Source organism: Cupressus sempervirens, chromosome 1, assembly GCF_028749045.1.
Source record: "Cupressus sempervirens isolate cs-2001-9-10 chromosome 1, ASM2874904v1, whole genome shotgun sequence".
Lineage (NCBI taxonomy): Eukaryota > Viridiplantae > Streptophyta > Pinopsida > Cupressales > Cupressaceae > Cupressus > Cupressus sempervirens.
This window is the reverse complement of record NC_143118.1, coordinates 1535892-1545661: the sequence shown is the minus strand read 5'-3', so window position 1 is coordinate 1545661 and position 9770 is coordinate 1535892.

Here is a 9770-nt window from a genome sequence, read left to right as displayed (position 1 = left end):
AGCCGGCTAGGACCCACATGCGTGAGTAGTTGCCTTAAAGAGCGCTTGTTTTTGAGACAACAAGCTTAGTGTGTGGAGGAGTACTTAAAGAATGTAAAGCATTCCCAACTTGCAAATGTGGGATAATTGTTTTGAACTATCATTCTACCCTACACTTTAAATTGAATGTGAACTTTGTCAATGCTTCCATCTTGCGCAGGTGAGTTGGAGCTTTCCTTTTTAACATTGGTGCCTTAAATTCCTTTTCAAACTCTCTCTTTTGCCTGCCAAATTCATTCCAACACTAATGGCATCTCTTTAACTGACTTTCTACCTTTTGGTATGTGAGCTCTTTCAACCTACAAGGGCTTCTTACTTTTTCAAACTTTGCATTTTGTTTTTATATGGTAGGCATCTTGTCACATGTCATTGGCCTCTTGCATGAGCTCTGCTCCAACATTTGGCATGGGCTCTTGCATTATGAGCGGGTTGCTCTCTATATATGGGCATATTCCTCCAATTTTTGCACAAGTCTTTGTCTTTGAAATTATCCTACATGTGCGTTGACTGGGCCTCTGTTATCTTACATGCTGAAGGATTTCCTTTTAATATTCAGTCTTTTTCTGTGCGTATTCCTTCATTGCATTGGGCGGCTTCTTCCTTAAGCCAGGGGATTCTCTCATAACATGGAGCTTAAATACTACTAGGGGAGCACCTACTAGCTAGAGCTAAGCTAAGGGAGAACATAGGTAGACTTGGAAATCCGGTGCATTGAGCCCTACAAAAGCTAATGTGCTCTGCCAACCACTAGCATATAATCCTTAGGCCATACCCTTTAGAAAATGTGGATCTTCTACTCTTTAACTTGGCATAGGTGTTCCTCAATATAAATCCTTTCCTAATATAAAATCACACAATCATTTTTGCCATCTTCATAATTGTTTCCTAAACCAGAAGCCTCCTGTAGCTAGGATATTAATAACATTTCTATTTCAATAAAAACTCATATTGTGCTTGGTATATTAACCATGGGCAAACATGATACTACAACCTTGATGTTGCTTCCAGCTTATATACTGCCTTCTTGAATGGGTCTGCACATATTATGCACTCCTTCAAGCCGTACCCTATTTAGATGTGGCCTGCTATTCCTTGTGTTGGTTTTTTTTGTAGTCATTTTCTACCCCTGGCGTGGATTGTCCTTGGTTATTGTGGCATCTTGGATTGTGATTGAAAACCAAAAAGTTGAAAAGAATGCAATGATAATGTTAACATAAAGTTTCTAACACTTTATTGAAATGCCTTGCATGAAAAAATTCAAAGCATGGACCTTTCACTCAGCTGAATGAGTTTCTCAAGAAGCATAGTGCAAGGGCTGAGGTGGGTATTTTCCTATTACTCACAACTACCCTCAAGACTGGGTAACCTGACTTCATCCTCCCAAATTTCTCTCCCTACCATACTTTATATGTCTATAACTACAGGAAGCATGGAAAGAATTTATTCATTCAACATATTTGAAAATCATACCCAAGCTAGGGCAATTCTATGACCATTCTGACTAGCAGTATCTAGATGAAAATTCTTGAGTCTCTGACTCCATGTTATCATTTTTATTGATAGAAGTAAGGTGAATATAATCTTGATTAGACCTTCCCTACAAAGAATCCATTGACCCATCAAAGCTAGCATTGTCATCAATCCTACCAATCTGGTATAATTAGTCGAGCCCCAAAGTGGGTTCGGCTAAAAAAAAATTCATTTCCAAACAACTGAACTGCAGAAATGACTCATTCATCCTCTAGCACTGATCTGAAAAAAATTCAATGATTGAAAATCAATTTAAAACTCATTTTACATCTTTTTGCAAACTTTCAATTTTGTGTCAAGAGGTCCTTTGACTGGCTTTGAAAACTAACCCTAATACCTGACCGGGCTCTAAAATCTGACACACTAATTCTTTGTACCACACACTTGCACTGTGTCGAATCTCGTCTCATGAAAAATTCAAGATCAAAAGATATTAACTGTTGAAGTTGCCCTCACAGAACTGCCTGCAAGAAAACATGTTAGAAAACACTAAATTGTGTTTGGTTTTGGCTTCAAAAACTAGGAAAATTGACACTTGGGAAGATGAAAATTGGGATGTCGATTCACTGTCATGAGGATAGTATAAGTCTATGATTTGGGCTTATGATGAATAACAGGACACAAATGGTGAACGATCAAAGTGAGATACTCAGAATTTAACAACTGGAAACAATGACAAAAAAGAAAATTTTCACTAGTACATTTGGCATCGATTTGCGATAGCTAGGTGTTGCAATTACGATCGCAATGTGTTGCCACTGCGACAGTAATAGATGTCATTGTTTTTTAGTCAAAAATTACAACATCTATCCTATGCCATCACAATTACGATGCCTATCCATCGCTATGCAACCACTTTATTGTGACATGAACCCCATCGCAATGCTTGTGTTGGATGTCATAATTGTGACATCTGCCACAAGTATTGTGATAGGGTCATGGTGGTGACGATGCCAAGTGTCATCGCCATGCTTGTTGCAAACGTTACAATTGCGACGTCCCCCACAAGCAATGCGACAGGGTCAGTGTGGTGGTAATGCCAGCTACCATCGCCATGCTTGTTGAGGACATCGCAATTGCAATGTCTCCCACAAGCAGTGTGATGGGGTTGTTGTGGCGGCAATGCCAACGACCATCACAATGGTTGTGGCAGACATCACAATTGCGATGTCCATCACAATGCTTGCAACGGGGTCACTATGGTGGTGACACCAACTGCCGTTGCCGCCACTGTGACCCCATCACAATGCCAGTTCATCGTGAAAACCAGGTACAGAGCCTAATGTTTCAGACGATGATTTTAACCTCAAGAATTTAGTAAGATTTGAATGAAATTAAAGTGCAAGTACATAAATAAAAAGTAATGCAATGTTTTTGATTAAGGTAAAATGTGATGTAAGAAGGCTCAGACCCTTATACAAAAAGAAAGATGAACCAATTAAGCTCATCAAAACAAAAAGGAACAATTTGAGAAACTGGTAGCATAACAGCTACACCACAAAAAAATCAGAGTGACAAGATAATACCTGATAGATGACTAGCCTAAAGTCAAGATTATTTGAAACCAAATTGTTGCATCATTAATGAATTATTAAATCTCAATCATCTTATTCTTAAGATAAAGAAACAAAAGGGAGGAATGACTAAAAAAAGAAATGTAATGTAATATCCACCTTAAGGTAGATAAATTGAAGGGGAATGTGTGGCTATGCAACATGTATTCATGTTTACATGTCCTTGAAAAAATCTTGGATTGACCATGGTCCTGGACCCCTGCTCGTGCCTCCTCATTTACTCAGACAAATATTCAGCTGGATCAAGAAATAGAGTAGGATACTCTATGAATTTACAACCCTTATAGTGTCTCCTCATTTCCTCAAACAAATACTCATGTGGACTAAGAAACAGAATAGGATATTTCATCATGAATCTACAACCTGATTATAGACAAACAGAGACTAGTGGACCTGTGTTTTTGTATTGATGTGGTTGATATGAAGGTCAGATCTACATCCTCTCTAGACCTCTATGATTATCACTCAAGTCTAATGTTTGTCATATTCCTGTTAATTCTTATCAATTCGTTAATGAGTATGAAATAGTTAACAGCTTGAGTTATGGTTAGATGTACATGTCTATATGGTCCAACTTGTAAAGTTTGAAGTAATGCATCTTTTCATGATATTTTGACTTCATTATCAACTTTCTACAGTGTTTGACATGTTTTCTGAATGGTTTCTAGCAATGTGATTTTCCCTCTGTTTTATAGGTTTTGCCCCAATATTGGTTTGGCATTGAGCTTGACAAAAAAATCTATCTTGCATTGTGCTACAGTTTCTCTTGATTTGTTCTAGTATATGAAGTGTTATACATGCCACAATTACTATCTATTTGTTCATATAATTTTCTTCAATCTTTCAAATGAAAATAAGCACTGAAATACAATACACATTGTAGTTAGCATTTTGATTGACAACCAAAATCAATTAAATTAAAATAAGCAACTTCACCAATGAATTAACTAAATATGTATCTTCCAGCATATATGAGTTAAAAAAAATTTATTTGATGAATTTCAGAAGTATAAGGAAATATTGGCTGCAGGGATCTAATGTTGAATCATTGAAAAAGTTTGAAGTAATGCATCTTTTCATGATATTTTGACTTCATTATCAACTTTCTGCAGTGTTTGACATGTTTTCTGAATGGTTTCTAGCAATGTGATTTTCCCTCTGTTTTATAGGTTTTGCCCCAATATTGGTTTGGCATTGAGCTTGACAAAAAACTCTATCTTGCATTGTGCTATAGTTTCTCTTGATTTGTTCTTGTGAATGAATTCCCTTTACCAGCAATCTTGGCATTTCTATTTGAAAGTGATTGAAAAGGATTGCTCTGTCGATTGGAATATTTTTGATAAGAGTCATCTATGCCATCTTCATCATGTACTTATTTAACCTTTTTCCTTTTTCCAAGGTCATATTCTTCATCCTTGCATAAACCACACAAGATTATGGAAACACAACAACATAGACATAGATAATTGATTATTTTCCATAGAAACACTTTATGCACGAATAGACTGCTATGCCAAGTCCCATGATGCAATTGTATTTGTACAAAGATAACCTACCATTCATCTAAGACATAACCAACATGGTTTGCATGTTTGTCTATAGTTCTGCTGCTTTTTACCAAGCCATCATCAATACTATCCCAACATGGAACTGCACAATAGCCACAGTAAACCATCGTCAAAAAAGATTAAATACCCAACACATAAACAAAGGATGACCATTGAGCTTAATTGAGCTACATTGCATAGAATAAAATAAAATTGTGACTATACCTACTGGCCCATGTAATCTAGCCTTTAGAAAAGATGGTTCAAAATCTTTTATAGATAGAGCCCCATCTTGTTGGCATGTTTCTCCTCTATCTGTAAAGCTATTATTTGACTGACGGGGAGCAGACAAGTTTTTCTTCGTGCTAATTTTAGAGTCTTGCTCAACATTAGAATATTGTCTAGCTTTACTTAAACCAAGTCCGCTAGGAACTTCTCTTTGTTTCTTTAGCTTAGTACCATTTCCACTAGAAAGCTACCTATTTACAAGGGGCATTGGAGTATCACAAAATTTAGCAATGTTGCACCCATTCTGAACCACACCAGTTGTAATTTCTGATGTCTCAGTTTGCTGCACAAAAACACAGAGAGCAAAAAAGTTTTAGTCTGTGCTAATGTTAGAGTCTTGCTCAACATCAAAATATTGTCTAGCTTTACTTAAACCAAGTCTGCCAAGAACTTCTCTTTATTTCTTTAGCTTAGTACCATTTCCACTAGAAAGCTGCCTATTTACAAGAGGCATTGGAGTATCACAAAATTTAGCAATGTTACACCCATTCTGAACCACAAAAGCTATAATTTTAGATGTCTTGGTTTGCTGCACAGAAACAAAACCATTTATTTTGTTTGACAGACCCTTTCCACGAGATTGTTGTGAATACTTAGAAGCGACTAAACATGCAAAACTTTTTGCAGCTAGATACCCTTTTCCAGAAGGCATTTTTGCAGAGCGTGTCTACTTAAGAAAAATATCAACCTTCTTAAGCTATAACTTCGTGCATTTCTTCCTTTCATTGGATCATTTCTTCCTCAAAATATGCATTGCTCTTAGAAGAAAATGCCTCCTAAAAGAAAATGCTTGTAAAAATTGAAGACATGGAAGATGCTTCATAAGCTTCAATCTGTTTCTACCAACAAGGTAGTGGTTGTCCTCATGGTGTTTTTGGTACTTTTGGCTAGAAATACATTTAGTTTCTTGAATATATTTCTGCAACCTATGTGGATGCATAGCTTTTACACATGACCCATTCATTTCTCATCCCTTATAGAGAAAAGTACTATTTTTGCCTCCCTACCAAAAGGAACATATAAAGATTCATTAGGACTAAAAGCAATTTTCTCAAAAACAAACATATACACTGCAGCATTAATACAAAAAACAAGCACTTGAAATAAGGAACCATCTTCCAGGGATAGGATCTTAGCAACCTCACTCTCATTATCTATAGAATTTTGGACCACACTACCATTCTCTAGATGCTCACCAGCTACAAGTTTACCATTTGAATCATTTTTTGGAAGTTTAGTAGCATGATGCCAAGTAATAATACCTGTCAAACCATTTGTAGAATGTTTGATATTCTCATGATCTGTTACCATTAATTTTTGAATAAGCTTCAAAATTTCTACCAATAAAGTTTTCATTATCATTTCTCACATCATAGTTCCGAGAATGTCTAACAACCATATCATTAAAATTACCCACAGAATTAGTTCCCTTTATTTTAGATTCCTGCTTCTTAACATTATTACTAGACCCATTCAATGTGCATTGACCATTACTTATGGCATGACTTGAGAAGACATTATTTGTTTGAATACCATTGGTTCTTGGAGGCACCATTTGTAATGTAGCATCATGATCTGTTGATGATCTAGATTTACTGCATGACTGGCCAGAACTTGTGTTCTTTTCTAGACTTTCTGAAATGAAATTGACATTTGACAAATTTTCTACTTGTTGGGGTATCTTGTTTACACCTGCAACACTAAAAGAGATTGCTGTCATTTGGAAAGAATGCATGTTTTCTATCACCTGGGGGGCATATGAATCTTTTAAGATTTTCCTTTGGATGTCCAATGTTTAATGACACCCTCTTCTTTAGTTTAGAGCCATTATACTGAGATTTAGACCCACCTGCTATTTGAATGCTAGTTTTCTTATCTCGTATATAGAATAGCATGTAAGCTTTCTGGGAAAGCACACTTTTCTCATCGATTGAATAGACATAGAGTACAAAATGTCATAAGAATAACTTCAATTAGTCTAAGCAACTTCAGTATAATTAGTGTTACCATATAAAGAAAAGGTTCTACATAAAATTGTAGTTCTTTTTTGTATTTTTTTATACACAAATTATAATGAGCTTGCTCCACAAAATTAAACATGTCTTCACAACTGTAGCAAATGTATACCCGATTATCATCTAAAGCATGACAGATGCCTATGGATGAATGAATAAAGCAAAAATAGTGACCAAAATGTGTGCTCCAGCCATCATGAACAAGAACACCATAAAGAGTGTACTTAAAATTTCCCTCCTATGATTGATCAATAGACAGAGAAACTAGAATATCATTCATTCAAATGTGCAAAAATTATTAAAAAACCAGTAGATATTACAAAAACTATATTATTAGATTCCACTGAAAATGTGATCCACTGGAAAATAATATTGTAAGGGCCACTTACATGTGAACTACTAACAAATGGTTTGAGATCCAACATACAACCAAAGTCTACTTTTTTGTCAATTTTTCCTCTAGATCCAACTACACTGAAGCACTTGAGATGAATTGCAAGAACATGTGGTGCTTTATCAATTTTGATTTGTTTTAGATCCTTCACTTTTACTTTGCATTGTTCACATTGATATCTTTTTACACCCCCATCTAACTGCTGCACTGTCATGTAATGGGATAATGCTTTCAACAAGGAATCTACTCAAATGATCTCTAGGCTCAAATCTAAGAAAGGATCAAATTTATTTGAGCAATAAGAACATTGTGTGCACTTCACCTACAAGCCAAGTTGAAGCAATTGTTAATGAATACAATACTTTTCTAAGACTATAACCTAGAGTTCCCAGCATAAAAATAATTTTGAAAGGTTTAAGTGACTCAAAAAATCCCATTTATGAAATGAACAGTAAATCCTGGAGGTGTCTATAAGCCCCTCTCTATTCCCTCACTAATATTAAAAAAGATGATGTTTAGATATGAATAACTTCTTACATTCACTCATCCTTGTTAATAAAGTACAATTTTTTTTGAAAATATAAACAACTAAAAATCACAACCTAACTTATGAGTCAGCCACCAAATATTTTACGTGCTAGACTCTTCTCATAAGCAACAGGTGATTCAATTAAACAATACAGATCAATATACTCATACTGGTGAAAGAAAGTTTTATGTTTTTTCTGTGTTTTTTTGAATATATGATTTTTTCCTTTGTTTAGAATATGAAATATATAGCAATGCATGGGAGTTAAAAGTGCAGATCCATCCTATATTTTATTGTGTAAATTAAGACAACAATGACAACTGTATACAATGCAGTATGCACATACTGAAATTTCAAATTGCAAAAACTTGGTAATGCTGGCATGCAACATTAGGGTCCAATAACGACAAAATTCTCATAATAAATTTTTCCAGCAATGATAAGAACCCTTTAGCAAATGAAATGCAGGTCTAAAATTGAGATCGTTGACCTTCTTTGCACCCATGATTGTCTCTATAATAAGTGTTAAATAATCAAAATTGACTTATTTTTTTCTTGGTATGTAATGCTTACAACAAAACGTTCCATTTCCTCTTTAAAAAAAATTGAATAAAGCATGTAGAGTATAAAATTTTCATGGAAGAAAGAGGCCACCAAAAATTCAAGAAAGCTCAGCCAAACACCAAGGAGAATTTTCATAACCTTTGGAGAATATGGAAATTTGAACTAAAGCAAAGCTAATAGCATTCTGATTAAAACAAAAATTATGTTAAAACACCAAACAATTAGAAGTTACAGATTGCACAACATTTTTGTAGTAATAGAATCTTGACAAAAACATAAACCATATCTAATACAATGCAATTACACACCTGGGTCTTCCTAGACAACTAAGTGGTTGGTCATGACTAAAAATCTAAAGTACAAGATCAAACATTGTTGGATAGAAAGGCTTCCTAGCTTCAAGCCATCCAATCTCATGTTCATTTTTTTCCAAGACTAAATCCCTAGGTTTCTTCTCCTGAAACTCATCCAAGAATTGAACAAATGCCTCAAGTGTCAGATAGCCAACCTATTGGGGGAAACTAAAGCTTTCAGGGTGAAACCAATCATGTTTGTTGAAAAACATTTTAGCACTTCACAAATAGTAAGGACACAATTTCTACTCAATATAAATATCATAGAAAATACTATCATATGCTTACTAGGTTTTATGAGCAATAGAAAATCCTCATTTCTACTAAGCATGCCCGAGTGAAAAACTTGTATTAGACCAGTAATGATCTCTAGGATATCAGTAGATCACTACAAATTACTCACTTGAAGGTAGATGCTTGTCTCAAATTGGCTCTTTAGAGCATATTCATTAAAAATCAAAGCCAAGGAAGCGATTGTTACCTACAATGTTTCCAAATAGATAAGGATGGTATTGTAAGAAATTAGAGTTATGATAAAATAATAATCTTGCAGTTGTTTATGCAAGCTAAAAGGAAGTTAGATAAAATAATTAGTTGTCTTAGAAAATCTTGGAGTGAAAACAAATAACTATATTATTTTGGATTTTTTAAAATTAGAATATTAACAATATTTTTATCATACTTAGAAAGGGAAATTAAACTATAAAAATTGTAAAATTATATAGCTTCTATATACAATTGGTATGAAAAGCTTACTCTATGGCTATGTTGTTTTCATGTAGTGCATCTAACAAGTCTCTAGAGCATTTACAAGTTTTGAAGTAATAAAATGTATTAACCTACTTTAAATAATTGTACCTTCCTATAAGAAACTTTTGTTGGTTGGTTGGTTCAAGAAGGAAATTAAAATCCCCTAGAAACCACCCCATATTACACG